This window comes from Triticum dicoccoides, chromosome 7A (genome assembly GCF_002162155.2).
Source record: "Triticum dicoccoides isolate Atlit2015 ecotype Zavitan chromosome 7A, WEW_v2.0, whole genome shotgun sequence".
Taxonomy (NCBI): Eukaryota; Viridiplantae; Streptophyta; class Magnoliopsida; order Poales; family Poaceae; genus Triticum; species Triticum dicoccoides.
The window spans coordinates 298,068,101-298,077,696 of record NC_041392.1 but is presented as its reverse complement, the minus strand read 5'-3'; positions in this window follow the sequence as shown (position 1 = coordinate 298,077,696).

Below are 9,596 nucleotides of genomic sequence, written 5' to 3'. Positions count from 1 at the left end.
CAATCAAAAAAATTAACATATGCAATGTGTGTGAAATAGAGTCCTAGATATAACATATATATAGAGGGGGCGATCCACGAGAAGAGAGTGGAGGTATCATCGGCTTGAGGTGTCCATAGAATCGAAGAGAGGGATGATGTGTGTGTGTGTGCGCACACGATCGATAAAGAGTGCCATCGAATTTGTGTGTGCCCACATCAAAGATATAGAGTGGCTGGCCTACTGGAACGTGAGATGGGACATGTGCAGTTGGTCTCTGTGGCATGGATACCTACTTATAGTGCTCGACTATCGGTGTGTGGTGGGGGAAGAGGGAGGCCCAATTAACTATAGAGGTACAATGGCTGGTATATGTGTGGAGGAGGAGAGAGGCCTACCTCATGTATTAAGGAGATCGATCTGCCTCATGTATTAAGGGAGATCGATCGACATCCATGCATATGTGCAGGAGATGAATAAGGTTGGAAGAGAGACATAGCTAGAGTGTTGGAGGGGATGGTAGTGGAGTTGCTTCTAACAAATGGTGGGATAGGCTTGCTAGACAAACGGAGGGCACGCCCGCAATATCAATAAGAGAGGAGATGGCTGCTTGTTGTCTATGCACGTGCGTGTGAGAGACGGGTCAGGAGGCATGCACGAATGATGAGGGGGGACGATGTGGCTGTGGTAAGCAGTCGTAACTACATAGGAAGATCAATCGCCCTTTGTAAGAGAAAGGAGAGACATAACTTGTGAGGTACGTTGATCGATGGGGGGTAGTTAAAGTCGATCTAGGTATATGTTGGGAGATCGATCGATATACATGCATGTGTGTGTTAGAAGCAAATGAGGCACGAGGAGAAGGATAGAGAGAGAGGGATGCATGTAGGAGGTGGTACAAGAGGCATACTATATCGAGGGGGAGGAGTGTGCGAGTACGAGAATGATGAAAAGAGTGGTGGGAGTGAGGCATGGACGATGACAAGAGAATAGGGGAAGCTTGTGTTTGTGCTAGGCACACCTGGCTAGAGAGGCATATCGATCGATGTGTGCCATAAAGAAGGAGCTGGGGGGCCTACACACACCGTGGGTGAATGACCTAAAGTGAAAAGACGAACTTGCGCGATGGAGCTAGAGAATGCTGAGGGAGGGTGAGAGGGATGCGGGCGTGTGCATGCACAAGAGAAAGTTAGCGCTAGCTACAAAGCTAAGAGGGTTGTGTGGGTGTAAAAGACGAATAGAGATCATATATACTTCATTATAAAAAGCGAATCCAGATATTTGAAGAATTTATCATAGTGTTTCAAACCGACGGATGTGTGAATATATATAACGGTGATACACATGGTGTGGTTATGAACATGGTATACTACATTTAATATATTTTATCTCTACTCTTATAAAAAAATGGAGTTGTTGATGATGGTGTGCCTGCCATCATGCATTATAGGTCGTCTGATTTATATCTGGCGGATAGCAAGGAAACTATGATGGTTGAAGTTGGCAACAATCATGATTGTAGATTCTTATTGAAAGAGAGAAACGAATTCAAATTTAGTTCGAATTGCAGCGGTAGTATAGACATTTGAATGCACTAAAATGTTGGTATGAGTAGGTTACATGCATTATACAGCAAGCGAAAAAATTTAGTCGGACATAACATGGATTCATACTCCCTCCTTCCATCGGGCGTAATGAGATTTTTAAGACCGCCTTTGACTATTGACAAGATTAATAGTACATGACATGCACACCGTGAAAATTATATCATTGAAAGAACCTTTCACAGACGAATTTAACGGTGTGCTTTGTGTAAGTTGCATGTCATATATCATTGCTCTAATATTTGGTCAAAGTTAGCATCAAAAAACACATTAGGCCCTATATAGATGGAAGGAGGGAGTAGCTTTGAATAGCATTTGTATAGTAAAACGGGGCAAGACTCTCTCTTTGTGTGGTGTGAATAGTTTTATTTTTTCGTTTTCTTTTCGGTTGAGGGAAGTGCGAATTGATTTGGTACGTACAATTACAATATTACTACATGTTAGGCTTGTCCCTAAAATTCAACCCACGTCTTGTTATATCCTGAAAATTCAGATATCGTGCTCCCAAAACTGGCGCCTTCACAACCCGCGCCTTGCTATCCCGAAATTACAATGCGCGCGAAAACTCCCTCCAGCTGCCAAATCCCGACACGCGAAATCCCCCTTCTAACCCTGAGCCGAAAGGGCCACTAGTTCAAATCGGTGGGGGTACTTTTGTGACACACCCTACATTTTGGACAAGCGCGTTCCTAAGTCATGCTTCACCCCCTCCCATCGCCCCCTTTTCACCATTCGAAATCCCAGGCCGCCATAACCTCTCCGCTCCAGCCGCGAAACCCCACACTCCTCCGTCCACCACGTCATCGCTGCCCAGCCGGAGCCTCTTCCCCGACGACGTCGTGCATCGCAACAGCTCGACGTCCCTTGTCCACCTCCCTGGATGAGGATCTGTCGTCCATCTCGCCGTCCCGCCGGTTCAGCCGCCCCGTCCTCCACCTCCAAGGAGCTGCTCCGACGATCGCCTTGTCTATCGCGGCTACTCCATCCCCACAGCGCCGCCTTAAACTGCTCCACCGGAACCGCAGCATCCTCACCGACTCCTCGGACGAAGCCGAGGCCTACTCGGCGCCACCAAAGAGGTTGTACACTCATCGCATCGCACCTTCTCCTTAACTCGACCTCCCGGTGCCGATGCTGCTCCATCCCGCACCCCCATGGAGCGGCTACCTTGAAGCCGGCGCCGCGGGTGACATCTCCACGGTGGCTCTCCCCTAGTGCGAGGACCCTTCGGCGGCGGCGTCCATACCAGCCGGATCTGCTGCTGCTGCTCTGGCTCTCGCTCGATCGCTCGCTCGCCCAGCTACTGCTACTGCTCTTCCCCTCGCTCGTGTTGTTGCTCTGCTCTGATTAAGCCACACTTCAGTCGACTGAATCGACTTTTGGGTCAGTCAATTTTCAGGGGTTGGGGGCTTGCTGGAGTTAAGGAAGAACCACCCGCAGCGGGGACGGGGGCTCGCCGGAGAGGTACCCCACTATCTATCTTAGGGTTCAGGGTGGGGGAGGGGGGCTAGAGGACTGGCCGGGGCAGCGATGGCGAGTTGTTTCGGGGCGGCGAGGCGGCACTGGGGCCGGCGGTTCGGCCGGTGGTGGCTGGTGGCTCAGGGGGGTGCAGGTTGAAGATGAACTGCATGCCCTCCCTAAACTACATGTCAAGTGCCTCTCTGCTACCATTGCATTCAGTTTCGACAGTAGCATTCAGATTCCACAGTAAATTTCAGTTTTGATAGTTAAGTTCAGAGTCAACAATTTTTACCTCATCTGTTGTAGTTAGGTGGTTTTTGGTGATGTTAATTTTGCATCCATTTTACATCATCTATTGGAGATGCTATTAGAATCCCACTTGAGATTGACGATGTGTGTCTTGTGCTGCTTTAGCCTTGACGTCTTACGGCTCACCAGAGCTGCTCCAACAATAGAACGATCCATCACAACAGAGCAGTGCCCTGGATGCCGTCTACAGATTCCTCAGATCTTCCTCCACACCTCCGACAGCCACCTCTGCCTCAAGTGCTTCAGCGACCAACCCAATGATGCTGAGGTCGACACGGCTACGACAAAGAGGTTGTACACTTGTTGCATCACTTATTACTATACATTCACGTCGATCCATTAGGGCTATTTTGGTTCAATAGAAAAACATCGATCCACTGGTTGTTACCATCACTCTAAATTTCTGCATGCTCTCCTTACATAATCTCACCATATTTTTTTCGTATGCATGTCAGATATTGTACACAGTCATGCTGAACATGTAGAGAAAAAGATAAGAGTTTTGTGCGGCAATACAATGTCATGCAGATATCGCTCCATGGTGGGTTCAATGGCAAATCCTCCCCACCCCTCTCCAGATTGTAATCCAGAGGAAGATATCTATTCTGATGCGGATTCGGACGCCGCTGACCACTCCTATTTACCCCCCAAGGTGTTTGCTTTACCTTGGCATGATGATGTTAGTCATATCATGCATATGTTGCCTTGCAGTGCCTACTTTTGACATCATATATGTCATCTGCTTAGTTTAGACATGTTCTGTAATGCCACCTGTTTAGTTTCTATATCATATATGGGAATTATGCAGTCTCATGTCTTTTAGCCAGCCATAATATATGTGAAATGTGCAATGCCATCCTGTTTATCCAGGCATCATATATTTGAATGATATCTTGCCCATCCTTCTCTTCATTACATTTCCATTTGTCGATAATGTTTGTACATTAAACTACTCTTCCTGTGAATCAGCCATTTGGGTGGGAGATGGAAAAATCTAGAGTGAAAACAAGGCCTTCAGAGCAGACAGTGCTACCTGTCGAAGCAGATCTCTTGTTGGGTCCCGATAGCTCCTGAGAGATGGATTCAGAGACAGATGACTAGTCCTATTCCCCCACTGAGGTGTATGCTCTAACTTGGCATGGTTATACTGCTCATATCATGCATATGGTGTCTTGCATTGCATAGTTTAGACATCATATACACAATATTCAACACCATGTTCTTAGTTCATACATCATATCGAATGCCCTCTGTTTAGCATATAAATCACATATGTGAATTAAATGATGCGATCCTGATTACTTAGATAACATGTAGGTGAATTATGTCATGCGATCCTGTTTAGTTATTCATCATATCTTTGAATTATGTTATGCTATGCTATCCAGTTTAGATAGACATCATATATGTGAAATTATGTCATGCTATCCTTTTTATTTAAAAAATATACATGTCAACCATTTCATGCCCTCTTTTTTCCACACTATCTATTGCATCTGTCTCTCATACAATGTCTGTACATTCAACTATGTTTCCTGTTTATCAGCCATTTGAATTGGAGTGGGTGATGCCAATATCTAGCGAACTAAAAACACGGTCTTCAAATAAAAAGTGCTACCTCTTGGTGGAGATAGCACCCCGGTTGTACATGCACAAGAACCAGCCCTACCACACATAACCCAAACTCTCGCAGATTGTACCCCTACTATGATGGACAGAGAACTAGCTTCACCCAATCTAACCCCAACCCCAGCCGATAGTAACCCAGTTCCTGTTGACACATCACCATCTCCACCACAGAGCTCCCAAACATGAGCAGTTAGTAAGGCAGCTCCAGTGCCCAAAGGGCCAGTACTATCACGGCGAACCCCAACTCCACCAATTAGTACGCCTATTCCTGTGGAGGAAGCACAACCAACTAGTCGTAGTTTAGCATCTATCGCATTTGATGTTGTTAAATCGTATGTGCGTATCTTCCCATCTTGGAAATATTATACTGAAGATGAAGGAAAATGCCAGTTGCAGGTGTTTGTCTAGGAGTTATGTGTAAGTAATGTTATTCATAGCAATTACTTTGCTTCGTCCCATACATCCTACCTCCATGATTGTTATAATACAACAAATTTTCCCATTTTTCTCTATAGAGAAGGACCGATTTGGAAACTCAGGATGAGGTAACCTGTGCTAATACCTCTGCTATCTTCAAGAATGCTTGGTGGCAGTATCGAAATTACCTCAAGAAAACGTACTTCACCGGCAAAGAAACTCATCAAATTCCCTTACGTTCTCCTGAGACACATTTACTAGACGATGACTGGGAACGCCTTGTTCTGTACTGGTCCCGAACCAAGAATGTGGTAAGGTCTATGAGCTCATTTTCTATTTTTAAGTATTATATTCTTGCGTCTTACTGTACTCTGTTCATGTAGAACAAGTGCCTAAACCTGAAGAACAATTGTTCTAATTTAAGATTCCATTGCTACCATAGGACATAGATATATGTTTGTTTGATGCTTTTATTATGTACTAGTACTTGGCAATAGAAGACTTGGTGTTTAATCATGTCCACCTTACTAATGAACTGGTTCACCGAAATGAGTTTCATATACTAGTACATGCTAAACTTGTTATGTGTCTGCTTGTTTCTTCTTTTAGAATGCTGACAGAATATTGGGGAAGAGTGCCTTATTAAGCAACGGTAAAGGAAGTAATGCAGATAAGGTTCAGGATAGTGACACATCCTGTCTTGGTTTAGTGTTGGAGTTACTGGCCACTACCGCTTGCACAAGCTATTCAAACTCACTGTCTGAATCAGTTCGGTTTCTTGAGTCTCAACTACAAGCTGAAAGACATCGATCAGCTGTGCTGCGACAAGAAGCGGAAGGACTTCGGAAGTCCCTGGAGCATTCAGATGCATACTTTCTGGTGCAAGAGCAAGCGTTGGAGGATTTTAGTGCCAAACAGGACAAAGCTAATCAGCTTGCTAAGCTTATTGCCAGCATGGTGGATACCTAGGATAACGTTTCTTGAGCTCTTCTGAAGTTGTTTCAGTTATGCTCTTGTTTTGCTATCGCGTTTATTTACACTGGTGGCCAATTTTGACGGCCAGTGTATATGATATGCTGCTTTGTTCCCTATATTTGCACTGGTGGCGAACTTTGATGCCCAGTGGATGTAATATGTGTAATAGCCGTGATAGCCTAGCGTTAGTTGCTTGCTTATTTATTTCCTTGTTGTCTTGTTTATTTGTTTGCTTGTAGTCATTGCAGTTCTTTTTCCGCGGTTAACTAGTGGCTGCAATAACCTATTTTTAAAAACTAGGCCACAATAACCATGGGCTAATATTTATTATAGTGACACTGGGCCTCCTACGGGCCGTAGAAATAGTGGGCCTTCTACGGGCCGTAGAAACAGTAGGCCTTCTACGGGCCATAGAAACAATGGGCCTTCTATGGGCTGTATCATCAATGGGCCTTATACGGGCCGTATGATCGATTGGCCAAACATGGGCCAATAAGAGGCCGCATTATGGCCGTAAACGGGCTAGAGTTGGAATCGTCCGTTCATGGGCTGACCGTAACGGGCCATCGTTAATAGGCTGTATTTGATGACGCTATGAAAACGGCCCAACGTATTAACGGACCACAAACGGGCCGACTGTAACCACGGGCTGAATTTGGCCCACAAGCAGAAAATGACAGTAACGGGCCGTAAGTAAACGAATGCTGGAAATGAGCCCAAGAATAAATGGGCTCTGAGAAGGCCGAAAGATAACATGGGCTAGAAACGGCCCAACGGAATAACAGGCCGTTAATGGGTATAAAGTGATACACTGTTCATTACGGGCCAGTTTCACCACGGGCCGTTAATGGGTGTAAAGTGATACACTGTTCATTACGGGCCAGTTTCACCACGGCCCGTTAATAGGCCAAGAGTTACATAGGGCCTCATATGGGCCGAAAGACGTGATGGGCCATACATGGGCCATAAGTGAAAACAGGCTGGAATCATATTGGACGGCCCAGATGACGCTACTGGGCGTAATTCGGATAGGGCGTAACGGGCCTTGGGTTAGCGGGCTATAAATGGGCTATATGCGAACATGCCGTTAACAGGCTTTACATGGGCTGGCCCGCCACCTTTCGACGAAGTCAAACGGGCCGACCTTTTCACAGGAATGGGCCTCTGTTGGGTCGTGCCACGTGCCGACGTATCATAGGCGCCTATCTGACCCACTGACAAGCTGACACGTGTTTCGTCCGGCCAATAAGAATTTTACACGTGGAAATTTCCCATTGGTCGGGGCTGTTAATGGGTTATCGGATCCAAAACCTGACCCGATATCTTAACAGCGTTCCGTTACGGTAGATGCCACGTGTCGGTCATCCTTGACGAAAGCACTTCTATGACGCGTGATTTATCATCATGGAAGTGGACACTTCCATGATGATAATTTTGGTAATGTCATGGAACACTTCTACGACAGCACAGGTATGACTATCTTGATTCTGTCATAAATTTGTCATGGATGTACATGCATGACAAAAAACGCGACCTATTGTGAAAAACACGTATCATCACAGAAGTGTATTTTTTGTAGTGAATGGCACATTACTGCCTTTGGCTCTAGCGGCCCTGTGCTGTCTGTCTTTGATGATTTCTTCAAGTTCTTCATCATCAGCTTCGTCCCCAGAGGAGGGGACCTGAAAGGCAACCTGCTTCTTTTGAGGACTTGGTCTAGTGCCTCGTCCAGTAGTGGCCTTGGTCTTCAGCAAAGTGAGGCCAGTTGAAGAATGCACAGGAGCTGATGAACTTGCAGAGGCTCCTAAGGCAATAGAGATGCATTTTGTCCTTTGGCACGAGGCGAGATGTGCAGGTGCTGAGGACTTTGATGGAGGAGCTGAGGATTTTGCAACTTGAGGAACTGGGGCGCCTTGAGGAAATGACCGTGAGGGCTTAGCAGAAGTTGGCCATGAGGGCATTGAAGAGGAGCTTGGCCGTGAGGGCATTGAAGAAGAAGGGGCACTGGGCTTGTGTGCAGGCTTCTTAGGCATGGCCTTCTTCGGCTTGCTAGCAGAGGCCTCAACAGTGGCAGCAGCAGCAGCAGAGTCTTCATTGAATTTCCTCACTGCCTCTTTTGCTACTCTGGCCAACTTAGCTTGACGCTTTGCCCATTGATCAGGATAGTCCTCACTGCGCTTGAGGCTAGTGGGATCAGCTTCTTGACCAGGTGCCAATGGAGGTCTCGGGCAAGGAGGGTGAAGAGCAAATTTCTTCATATATTTTGGAGTGACATATCTGTATTCTCTCCATTCTCGTGCCCATCTCCTCTCTATCCTTTGTATGCGCACCTTGCACTGATTTTTGTCCTCCTTTCCATGTGTGGCCTCATCAGGAGTGAAATAATCCTTGTAAATGTCATCAGGGATCTCAAAGGCTGTGTTGACTTCCAGTTTCTTTCCTCCCTTCTGAGGTTTCTTTCCGTCAGCCATTTTCTTCAGCTGAGGATTTTGAACAGTTGAATTATCGGAAGAGGTATGCAGTTTTTCTCCGAGGAACGCTGTAAATGAGTTAAGTTGATGAGAACCTAGAGATTCAGCAGCAGACATGTGTACCTGTGAACAGAGTATAGGTGCGAAGAATTTGGAGAGGTCATATGCGTTCTCAGAAGTTTTTGCAAAAAGAACAAGTTTTAGGAATTTGACCGGATGAGGCTTGAGGAATTTCACTAAGAGTTCTTTGACTTAGGTTCCAGAGTTGTACAGATTTGAAAATCCACACAATTGAGGAATCTTGAAGAGAAATTATGCTTAGAGAAACAGATCAAGAACAGATGATATGTGAGGTGTTCAGTGTGTGAAGATTTGAGGAATAAACACCTTTTGAAGATTTGAAGAAAACATCAGAATCAACAAGGGCAGTGAAAGTAACTTTTAATTACCCTTGACGAAGAACACGACGAACTATGAAGAGTAGATTTAGAAGCTCATCAGTTCGGATCTTCCACGCCCTAACTTGGCTGAGGAAGACAACTACGGCGGCGAAGGAGTGAAGAAATCCGCAGCTGGCGTGAGTACGATGACGACGAGGTCGAGGCAGTGAAGCTATTCCTCACCGGCGACGATGGAAGTAGCGGCGGCTCTAGGGTTTGAGAGCTCGAGCGAGGGAGTGAGGTCAAGCGGAGTAACAACTAAGTGAGGAAGGGAGTGGGTTATTTATAGCCGAAGTGAAAAACTGCTCGCC